This window comes from Vanessa cardui, chromosome 12 (assembly GCF_905220365.1).
Source record: "Vanessa cardui chromosome 12, ilVanCard2.1, whole genome shotgun sequence".
NCBI classification, from domain to species: domain Eukaryota; kingdom Metazoa; phylum Arthropoda; class Insecta; order Lepidoptera; family Nymphalidae; genus Vanessa; species Vanessa cardui.
The window spans coordinates 9,735,416-9,748,274 of NC_061134.1; the positions used below are offsets into that span (position 1 = coordinate 9,735,416).

The 12,859-nt window shown below is 32.9% G+C and overlaps 1 protein-coding gene across 5 annotated transcripts in view; it reads right to left on the reverse strand.

Annotated features, from left to right (window-relative positions):
• The window catches only part of LOC124533970 (putative polypeptide N-acetylgalactosaminyltransferase 9), a 148,738-nt gene that overhangs the window by 21,047 nt on the left and 114,832 nt on the right, over positions 1-12,859 (reverse strand). For 4 of the 5 annotated variants that reach the window (XM_047109537.1, XM_047109540.1, XM_047109539.1 and 1 more), the window contains exon 3: positions 7,908-7,935. The exons of the other annotated variant lie outside the window; for it this stretch is intronic. The gene's annotated coding sequence lies outside the window, so the exon portion shown is untranslated. The remainder of the gene's footprint in view (positions 1-7,907; positions 7,936-12,859) is intronic. 5 annotated transcript variants of the gene reach the window in all.

A 12,859-nucleotide genomic window follows, 5' to 3' on the forward strand; every position in this document is an offset into this window, starting at 1 on the left:
TGAGCTGTTTTATCTCTTCCAGGGAACCTTTGGACAGTGGTCCAGTTTTATAACATGTGGGAAGGGGCACAATACATAACATATATATCTACTTATATGTATGTGTGTAAACATCACAGTTTTCACCAACGCACGTTTCTATTATATCTATAACACCTTCACTTTCTACGTTATCGATTACATTGAGCTTTGCTATGATCTCAGTTGTATTAATTGATTACTTAGGCTGTTCCGGTGGTTTGTCACGACTAAAGATCGTGTTTCACGGGTGCTGAGATATTTAATAGCGAAGGTTACGTCTTCATCAAATCACGAATACGCATTAAGACGTTTCGATTCTATTAAACTCATCATTTGTTCTTTAGCAACTTTATTATTATGATTGTATTTTAATACTTATGTGTGTTATCTTTAAAATCTCTTGAGGGTCTACTTATTCGAGTGACTTTGATTAAATCTTTTTGCACCTGCCCCAGCTTCGCACGGCTGTAATGCTGATACTAAATATACTACGCAATGTACAACGTGTATAAGTTTTTTGTCATTAGACAATACAAACCACTTTGTCTCTGCATTTAAAAACTGTAATATTTTTAAAATATTCATTTGAATTAATATTCATTCGTAAAAATAATAATTGAATTGAATAATACTTGTTAACCTCCAAGCAGGATATATTACATACAAATATAATTGTAATTAACTAACATGACTTTGTTTTTTTAAATGCTGAAAAAGAGTAACTACTGAGTTTCTTCCCGATTCTTCTTGGCAGAATCTACTTCCGTTATGGATGGTAGCTTCACTTAATACAGTTGTTAATTTACGATCCAAAAGTGCTTGTAAAAGCCTACTTGTATAAAGTATATTTTGATTTAATCTGATATGCAGTAAAATATTTAAGCATACATAGGAACAGACAGACAGCAAGAAGCGACTTTGTTTTATACTACATATTGATTTAGTATTTACATTTGGACATGTAAATAAAACAATATAATGCTTCTATATATTTAAAAGAAAAAAGCTGGAATTTATATTAGAAATATTTTTTCGCGGGAACGGAGCTCAGTAGAAAAGTATTCGTAAGGACGCCGTTAGACAGGCGGCCGGTCGTAAAAATCTAACGAATTCTTTATATATATTTTATTCAACATAACACCAAATAAATAGGGCCAAATATTTGCCATTAAAATTATCATCTTTATTTAAACTAAGTAAAGTTATATCCAATTAGTATTTTTCATTTACGCGAACGTGTAGCTTTGTTTTATATTTTGCACGATTTTTTTTTACAGATATGGATATGATGTTGACGCGAGTGAAATAAATATTGTGTGTCACTATACCCGACTGTTACAGGGCAAATATGATCAAATCATCACATATTTTTGTAAAAGGTAAGCTTACCAGATGTAAACCAAAAGAGTAATCACATAAAACATGTTTTATTGAAATTCACGAAGCCGTGTTCGAAAATAGTTTGTTCAAAATACATTTTCAGTGTACAAACAATATCGGATGTACGGAGTTACGACGCTTCCTCCCCGGGGGGCAATATTTGGTGTATTCATGCACGAATTTACTGACACTCCATAAGCATCAATTTGACGGACGTATTGGGGCTTCCTTTTCGTATTTTTGTTTGTATAACGTATCAAGAGTAATATCATGAATGAGTAACTCTGCCTGTTACGCTTGCACGGCTAAGCCACAGAACCGAATTTAATGAAGTTTGGTGTGTTATAAACTGGAACCACTGGGAAGGACATGGGCTACTTATTATCTCTAAAACCTACGAATCAACCTCTCTCTGCATCCTCCCACACGCAGGCAGACTTGTATTATTAACTAGCTGTGCCCACGAGTTCGTGCGCGATTGAATTTAACAGAATCATTTTTTTGCAGTAACTTCTTATATAGTATCAGCTTATCGCCAGTGACAGTCTCATCAAAATCGGTCCAGCCGTGGTAGACAAAAAATGGAAAAAAAGTTTTTTAGTTTATGTCCCGTGTATACATACATTAAGCATTTAGAAAAATTAAATGTTATTTTAATATTATAATCAGACACTCCAGACGTAGGACATTCGATTTACAGGTGGTGCGAGAGATGTATCATATAAATAATAAGATAATTAAATAATGTAACCACAGGCACAAGCGACATAACATCTAAGTTCCCGACAGCGGTGGCGCATTATCGATTAACAGAATCGTTAAAATTTCTTAAAGCCAATGTCTAAAGGTAGTTGTATTTATTAAATGTTGAAATGGTTACTCCATTTCAACATTTAATTTCTGACTGATAACTGAGTTTCTTGCCGGTTCTTCTCGGTAGAATCTACTTTCCGAACCGGTGGTAGCTTCACTTAATTGTAAAATGAGGATTCAAAAGTGCTCGTTAAAGCCTACTTGAATAAAGTACATTTTGATTTTGATTTTTTGATTGAATAAATATCATCGCCACAAATATATTTTTTTAACTATCCGCTTGGGTTTAATTAGACAATTTAATTTGAAATTAATCATTATTACCACGCTAAAATAATACTTCCTGTTGCATGCACTAAACGTTATCTGCACATGTTTCAAGGTTCTAAGTCAATAACCGTTTTATTGTTATTATTTAAACATAACACATTCTTATAGTGATATCATTACAAACAGGTTATATTAGAATAATTTGTAAAATCATCACGTTTTTGAATAAAAAGAAATAATTAGTTATATTTTACGAATTATTTCTTAGTGCCTTGGTCCAAATTAGTTACCGATGGCCTACCATCAAACTGTTGGTAAATACACTTATGACCAGTTCCAACAAAGAAGAAAGATTTGATATGTAACAAGATCGTTTTCGTCGATATAAGTCGATTTAATTAGACACGAGCCTCCTCTCCCAAGGAGAGGGTTTGGAACATGTTCCACCACGCCGTTCCAATGCGGGTTGGTGGAATGCATATGTGGGAGAATTTCCATGAAATTGGACACCTGCAGGTTTCCTTACAATGTTTTCCTTCACTTTGAATTATAAACACAAATCAATCACATATGTAAGTGGTGCTTGCCAGGGTTTGAACCTGAAATCATTGGTTAAGATGCACGCGTTCTAACAACTGGGCCATCTCAGACACGAGGTACATAATTTTATTTTCTTTCTTATTTTTGCACAGTAGAAACCCTATAAAATTCCTTTGATTCAAATTTTAATTTGATAGACATCATATCTACAGTGAGGTGTATTCTAATACTATATATTAAATATATATTATTGGATATTTACATCATTTATGAACGGTATTATAACGTTTATAGTTTTATAATATAATATATAAGTTGCAGTTATAACAGAATACACAAACCTATCGAATTTAAGTCGTTTCATTCAGTTTAAAAATAGAACGTTATTTTAAAATAAGTAATCTCTTTTTTTATTAAATAACGTTAATTTTAACGCTGATATATGTACATCTAGAATATCGGTCCAGTAATACTGTACATAGTGTATAAAAACCAGTGTAACCAGATGACCACCTCGTACAACGGTTCAATGCGGACCGTTGCGATAGTCACTGTGCTTATAAATACAGTTGTTCAACGTTTTTTTTTTTTTTTTTATATATAAAATCAACAGCTGTTTATATTTCGAGGGATAAACTGTTAACATCCAAGACTAGTCAATCGCATCAACTTTGCATGAATACAATTGTAGTTTTATCTTGATATGATGTGCTAAAATTAAAATAACAAGTATCTTACACATTATACAACCGACAAGGTGATGTGCGTGTATCTAATAATAATGTTGTAAGTTTACTTATGTCTCTCATTTCGACTTAAACTGTCAGATTTCAATGATATTTGGCATTGAATTTGGCATGATTTCAAGTTTACATTAATTGATGGATGATGATTATATATGTAACTAGCTTGCCTGCGACCTTGTACGCGTTTGAATTATACAAAAAAAAATTGTAGTCTGAGTTACTCCTTATTATATCAGTTATCTGCCAGTGAAAGTCCCGTCAAAATCGGTCCAACCGTTCCAGAGATTAGCCGGAACAAACAGACAGACAGAGAGAAAATATTGTAAAAAAAATATTTTGGTATATGTACCGTGAATCTATACATACATATATGCATTGAGTAAAAAAGGGCTATTTTAATATTACAAACAGACAATCCAATTTTATTATATTTATAGATGAAATAAATAATCACCATAAGTAGACACATAACCATTTATAACTCAATACTCGTTATTTTCAAACATGATTGACGTTTATGTTTTCTGCTCACTATTCTCCTCAGAGTCTTTAAGTTATATAATACTAGTCTAGAATCTCCCACAGAACAGGTTTACTTTTACGACAATTCTTATTTTAAATTTACATGTAAATTCTCGAACCATTTATCATACAAAACGCACAAAAAGTAGGCTTAGCATTCTCCTAACAAACTTTAAGCCGCACAAGAAAATTAAGGTACTAAGTACGTATGACAAATAGCAGGGAAACGAAGCCTTTATATGTATTTGCAAATATATAAAATATGTATGTATATATATATTACATACAACACAAAATAAACATCAATAATATATTAAAAAAATACCTCTACCAAGTGTCTGTTTGTCTGTCACTTTCACTACAAAACCGCTGATCCGAATTCGATGAAGTTTGGTATGAAGCAAACTTGAGCTTCGAGACATAGGCTAATTTTTTACTCAACACCAACCACATGAAAGCACGGACAACTACTTATCTATAAATAAAAAAAAAAGTTCGTTGTCAATTACACAAGTATTAAAGCGTATAACTTATAAATATTTGACTTACCTATACGATACATTCGAATTATCTTTCGATATAGTATAATTTTAGTCCGGAACGAACTTACATACATACATACATTATATAATGCATCGTTTTATAGAGATGCACTTTGTATTCTCGAGGGAACTACTTTATCGTTCGGCATAAAATGCATCCAATGTCCTGCTCCGTGTCATAAAATTGATACGTGCATATTTAAACCAGGTTGTCATTCGAGATTGATTTTCGTATTATAAAAAAAAAACAAATGAATAAATATCACTTCCAATATCACGGTTATGAAACATGCTAACGCTCTAAATAGAATCAATAGCAAGGTAACTTAAAATAGAAATAATACGCAACGGAATCAACTTACACACCAGCCAGTACATTTACAAGTAAACTCTTTATACAATTATACGATTGTTTAAACACGCCAGTAAATTTACTTTAAACTATACTAATATTATAAATAATAAATATAAAAGTATTCCTGTCTGTTTGTTTGTCGTTATTTTACGACCAAACCGCTGAACCAAATTTGATGGAATTTGGTATGAAGCAAGTTTGTATTCCAAGGAATGACGTAGGCTTTTTTTGCCTAACACATGACAACTAAACCCCTTAAACGCGAACGAAGCCGCGGGCTATAACTACTATTGTATAAATCTAAGTATGAAATATTAAATAAAGTATCGCATTTAAGCGTAATGATTACAAATATTACTTTATGATTATTTTAAGAAAAATCACATCCTTTTTGGAAAAAATACTGCTCTAGTAGGAAATTTCGCATATATGCAATTTCCTTTGCTACATCGTGAACGAAAATATGAAATTCATAATCCTAGCCTTAGTTTCGTTACTTTAGTCGACACATTTTGAAACACAATACTATTAAATTGCTTTAGTGATTTGTGCTAAAGTGATATTCATCCGAATCAAATACTGTTGGCATGATGATAGTTGATACTATTGATATGTTCTCAAACACTTTATGGTGCAAGTGTCTGCGCAAAGTGCACTCTCTTATCCGTCACTGCCATAAACCGACGAGACGGCAACGTGACGCGACCGCTAAGAGATCGGAGATAATATAATTAGTCACTACATATTATATTATAAAATATATTTACGACCTCCGTGGTCGAGTAGTATAGTAGCGTTCGATTCCCGGACGAAAATTTATTAGTTTTCCATGTTGTCTTGGGTCTGGATGTTTGCGGTACTATCGTTACTTATGATTTTCCATAACACAAGTGCTTTGGCTACTAACATTGGGATCAGAGTAATCTATGTGATGTTATCCAATATTTATTTTTTTATTTATTTATTTAGTTAATGTTATGTGAATGGAACTATTGATTCGCGCTTTAACACGAAACGCTGATAAGGTATGATCATAGATTTTAAATGGTAGAGTATGCGTGCCTAACTGTCAGACATTCTTAAATTGCCGTTTGCTTTTTTGACTTTAATGAAACTTGACATTGAAGTCGAACTGACTTTCAAAATATCGATAAAATGAACATTACGTCATAGAGAAACGAGTTTTTCAATATTATATATTGAGGTATGCCATCAAGAGTTTTTTCCTAAAGTATGTCAATGTAAAATTCTCGCACCGATCTTTTTTGTCCGATCAGCAATCATTTTATTTAAAACGGTCATAAAACTAAATAAACAATAAAAATGTTTTTACATATGCATTCGAAAAAAGTTCATAATTATTTAATGAAGTAATAAAAAACTCATCCATTTTGGTATTTAACTAACATACTGGCACTTCATAGACTAGATAGAATGCTTAGGCCAACTATTTTTAATCACACTGATGCTGTATTTGATCCCACTAACTAAGGATCCGTATCCTTCTATAACGGTCACGGGGCCACTTAAAAAGCTTCCAACTAAATATCGCCAACGGACATATCGTATCAGACTAAGTTTAAAAGTCATAAAACTATATACCCAATATGATGAAATAAACGCCGTCATCCTGTCAAAGGCCGGCAACCTTGTCCGACATCAATCTATGCTATCGTTTCAAACTCAAATGGCATTTGTATAAACCAAATCATGAACTGGAAAGTGACCTTACGTATAACAATTGTTTAAGCAAGTATCATAATGAGGAAAGTCGTTTAAATTATAATACTTCATATACGAATTTATCATTTTTATCATTGCGTTTTTTAATGATACGTGGGCGGGTAAATGGGCCTAATGAGAAGTGGTCATCAGCGCCTAAAGCAATTAACGCTGTTCGAAATATTAATCATTCCTGACATCCCTGATATAAATGTCATATCCTTGTTCATTTAGTTACACTGGCTCACTCACCCTTCAAGCCGTAATATAATAACAATACGGTTTTGTACAAAATCCTAACACTAAATAAATTCTTGAATATGTATATGAGCTCCATATTTTTCATTGCTGTATTGCGAATTAAAAGTTGTTTGATCGATTTTAATTACAGACATAAGAGCCTTCCTTTAACGTCTCCTTACGATTGCGAGTAATATCAATCACAGGAAGAGAAAAGAAAAAACAAATAACTTTGACACTGAACTGAAGTGATATCGGGTAATCAATGGCGAAAAAAAAATGGCTTTTAGAAACAGGGCCAAGTTCTTATGAAAGTACTTTGAAAGTAAAATTCATTTATTTGCTAGTTAAAGTGCTGTGACAAGGAAAATGTTTTTAGTGGCATTCCCTAATAGATAGACATTCGTACGGAACGGATTTATCGTAATAGTCCCCCATTTAATTTATCTCGGAACCAAATCGTCCCCATTAAGTTCAACACTATCGTTAATAACGGTCAAAGTAATGATTTCGGAGTCCGGTTTTGATCCCGCACACGTCCGACCCGCGACTCTCGGTCAATTGATTGAAACGCACCCGATAGTCGAACGTTACTCACAATAGCTGAATTAATGGCGGAACGAGATGACATCAATCGACCTTTATTGAAAATGTTTAATGGTTTTTTCTACCGCATATATTTTTTCATTCCCTTTCCATTAGGAACGGTAATGTGTTTTCTTACGATTTCTATTTACAAAAGCTAGCGCTTCTTACCTTTCTGTTTATCTTGCCGTCACTGAATCTGTGAACAATGAGAGACATTTATCAGAGGGGCATTATAACAATTTATATTTATATCAACTTTGCACAATTAATTATAGAACAGTTTAGAAAGAAGAAGAAAATACTTGACACTATAACAACGAGAAATGTATACGTATTGGAGCGCAGAAAAACAGAATTTAATGGGAATATTCTACTAGTATACTTGTCATCATGATGACTCGTTTATATACTATTTTTTTATTATGAAAAAAACAAAAAACAAATATTTAATTTTTTTTTTGTAATTTATTAAAATGTTGGAATATACATATTACATATAAGTATGTATATTCGAATAACAAATTGAGATAACTCTTCGTGGAATTGTGTTAACATGTTGAAGCATACCTCGTTCTACCCGTAAATACCCCCATCCCCAATATATCCTTTCATTTTTGGAGAGTCAGTCGAGAAAATCAAATACACGTAATTTAATAACATAAAAGACCCGAGTTCGGCTTAACCCGATCGCTACGAGTTCAGGTGGCCGAAAATCATAGAACACTCAAAGGATCTCGCCAAGGCCCTTGACGTACTGAACTCGTTTAGAAACCAGTACTTGAATGGTTCGTTCGCGTCGAGTTTGACAGGGCTGTGCGTTACTTTTAATTTTTCGCTGTCAAAATAATACCAAGTAATAATATTTCAACAAACCCAACAACAGCCTATAAATTTCCCACTACGCCTAAGGCGTCCTCTCCTTTTGAGGAGAAGGTTTGGAACATATTTCACCACGCTGTTCCAATGCGTTGGTGGAATACACATGTGAGAGAATTTCTATCAAATTAGACATATGCAAGTTTCTTCACGATGTTTTCTACTAATCTAAACTGAACTAAAATTGTAACTGTCATCATCACTTTACTCGAGTAGTAAGTTAATAAGAACCAATCAAAGTATTATTATAATTAAATATGACAAAATAGGAGAGCGTCGTTTAATTTCAATATCTACTAAGATCGATTAAAAAGCGTTCGAATGCCAACTCTTGAATTTTCTCTTAATGAATTGCGATTTTGGCAACCCTGACTACCTCGAGGGTGCTCGTCGCCGCTCGTTACAGAGGACGCATTAGTCCGCGGCCGGCCACGATTTCGCCTTCGATTCCGCGCCTCTAGAAACACTTTCCACGATCTTCTATTAGCACAGAGTACCTACTATGTACAAAATTTAAAACAATTTTTCAATAACTGTCCCTCCTCATTTCAACATTGTTGTATAAAATTGAATTATTAACGATTTTTTTAATAAATACTGATGATGGAATAGGTCGAATAAGATAACTATCAAAACTCTTTAAAGACAATTGAAATTGTACTTTAAAATAAATCAAATACAAAACATACACTTTCAATGATAACAGCGTTAAAACATTAAATGTCTTTCATAAGCTCTTGACTACACGAAGATTATAATATGTAAAATAAAATAAAATGTAAATTTTTCCTCTCGATCATCGTTCCAATGCCATCCTTCTTGCCTAAGAGTTTAGACCGCGCCACCATTCTAGTTTCCGAGTCGACGCGCCCCGAAGCACTTATAACCCGCGTCGTATCCGCTATATCCGCCCTTAATAAGGGACTCGACGCCTAATTGAGTTAACATAGGATTAATAACGGTTTAAGGTTGAAATATGTTTACCGGAGGTCGTTTCGAAGGTCTATCTCGTACAAATATAAATATACTATAAAAGATGAACTTACCGACGCTAATTGAGTAGTCAAGTCAATGTTTGCTAATGGAATTACTGTGAAATTCGCGTTATTTTCCTTTTAAAACGCTATGAACGTATTGGATGAGACGGCTACAAATTTTAGCTTGAACATTTCAAATAATTACCGTATCTGAAGTATCAGCACACCACTTATAGTAAAGGTGACTGACTCTCCGTTAATATCTCGCCGTATAAACATTACTCAGTAAAGTTTGGATATATTTGGAACTCATATACCCAACATTATGATCGATACGAATATTGCCTCGTCTACTTTTTGGAAGGCTTGGAATTCATTGGAGAGTGTATATAAAATTACCCTTTAACAGCGACTTAATAACTACGACATCAATAATACAAATTTCAATAGATTCAGTAGCTGTGTATTTTATTTTCCGTGGTTCAATCTACATACGATGTTTTATCAAAATATCTTCAGCAGTTTATTTGTATAAATTAATAAAATCTTTTTTTTAATATTGGACAACATTACGTACATTACTCTGATCCCATTTTAAGTAGCTAAAGCACTTGTGTTATGGAAAATCGTGAAAAAGAAGTAACGAGGGTACCACAAAAAGCCATCCCTAAGACAAAATCGAAAATTGATAAACCTAATTGACCTCGGAATGTCGTATTCATGAAAATCGATATAAACAATAATCGACTACGGACATCGTCAAATGTTACTGAGTGAATAAAAACTTACGTCTACAAAACTAACTGACCCTGGGGCTTTCCCAGTGATTAATTTATAAAACGTTACTCTCTGATTAAAAAATAAAAATGTTCTTTCCAGGGATTCAAACTATCTCGATACAAAATTTCATCGAAATCGTTTGAGTGGTTTAAGCGTGAAGAGAATACAGACAGCATTGCATTTATAATATTAGTCTAGATAAACGCGAATCCGAAATCCGAACAAATTACGGATCATTCAAGTATCTGAATATAACGCAATAAAAAATACTTCGAATTCAATATAAAATCTGCCCCGTTCGTACCCTTGGGAGATCGTTCAATTTGTGCGCTATAAAAATTGCAAACCGAAGCGGACGGATCTAACTTTCGGAATCGGTGATATTTTTTAATTGCTCGGTTATTAAATTGTACGAACAAAACTGCTTCTAAAGGAGACGTATTAAATGTGTACGAGTGGAGATAAGCCTGTGTACGTTTGAACGGTCGTTATTTCATACGATGATATCTCCTTTTCTCTATAACGATACGACTTGATAGTAACAATCTGGTACTTCCCTGGTTCTATTCCTAACAAAAATAAACCATAGTGAATCGTAGCTGGGGGCTAATTCTACTAATTTATCCAGATACGATACATTTTCAATTCTATTCCGATACACTTTTGATGGAATCACAAAGGGTTCGCTGTGACAGTAGATTAGGATACGCCAACGGTTACATCGTTTATCGACAATTCGATTGCGATATAATTTTTCAATTTTGAAGTAGAATTGATCCCCTATTCCTCTTTTATTTTGTGCACTGGAAAATATTTTTCGTACATCATACATTTCAGTTTAATCTGCTTACATGCTTAGAAAAATTTACTTCGATATTCAAAGAGAACATTTTAAATTTGTATTTTAAATATTTAAAAAATATACATTTTATTAAAATTGTGATTTATTACATTAATAGTAAAGTTTTATAAAATAGTTACAAATAAAGAAAACATCATTTGGCATAATATTCATAACCCTTTTTCTTAACTATTATATAAATGAGTCATTCGGAATTTATCAAAACTTGTATCTAATTAACTAATTTTCCCCATAATTTATTTATTTTATTCTTATTTAAATCATCTTATTCGTACGAAATCAAGATATAGGAGAAAGAATCACAAACATATCTTATTCAAATATAATACAAACAAAAACAATCGTCTAGAAAATACAGAATCGAGCACCGAGAACATTCTTGAGGTTATACTCATTTTAATCTTAAAAAGTCATCAAACGAACAAGTGCAAAAACATTACAATAGAAAGAGTAATTATTATTATTACACATAAAAACATAATGTGTAATTGAAAATAATCTCATCTAGAAGTAGTTTAGCTTTGTAACGTGAAAGTATGTTCCTATAGAATCATATAGCGTATTCGTTTCCCCACATTTGAGCTTTTAATATCTTTGCAGGTACGAGGTAATCTCTGGGGATAATGAATTTTTACATCGGATCTCCACCTTCGTGATACGAACTTTGAGCCTTTCGTGCAGATATTGATTTTAATATTACACTACACGTATCTTCCATATAAGGAGAGGGTTTGGAACATATTCCAGCACGCTGTTCCAATGCGGGTTGGTGGAATGCACATGTGGCAGAATTTCGATGAAATTAGACACATGCAGGTTTCCTCACGATGTTTTCCTTCACCGACGAGCACGAGATGAATTATAAACACAAATAATGGAAGAGGAGGCCTTAGCCCAGCAGTGGGTAATTTACAGGCTGTTACTTTACTCCACTACACGTATTTTCCACTCGATTTACATATTAGTCATTACATAGTATAAAACTTAGATCAAGCTTAGATCATTAAAATTACACAACGGATGCCAATCCGTTGATTTTTTAAATAGATGGATTGTTTCAAGAAGAAGGGTTATTGGGTAACAGAACCACCACTGATAATTTTAGTTTTAATTTATTGTACTTATTATAAAGTTCTTCAAAAAGGTCAATCGGACATTCTGTAGTATTTTTTATTTGGATCGATCATAATAAATATAATTAATTTAATATAATGCTAGAATAGAACAAACGTAGAAATTATAAAGACTGATATTTTAATAAGAATTGTTAGTAACAACATTATGAACTCTAAAAAATAAGATTTAAATATAATTACAGGAATTAAATAAAATAAAATCTCTACAAAGAAGGCTATCTCATCTACAAAGCAAAAGGTATCCAGTATAACTTACAAAGCTGTTCCACTGAGGGTTAGCGGGAATATATATTTCAGATTAGCTCACGAGTCTTCTCATGTCGAACGCGAGATAAATTGTAGATTTTAGATTCAGCGACCCCGCACTCGAACCCGGGACTTTCGAAGGAATCCACCATTATCACAAATCTAGGTTACATTTACAAACAAGACCACTTCGATTCAACGTATAGTAATCTCGATAGCAATCAGATCTTGCTGTAATAAAGT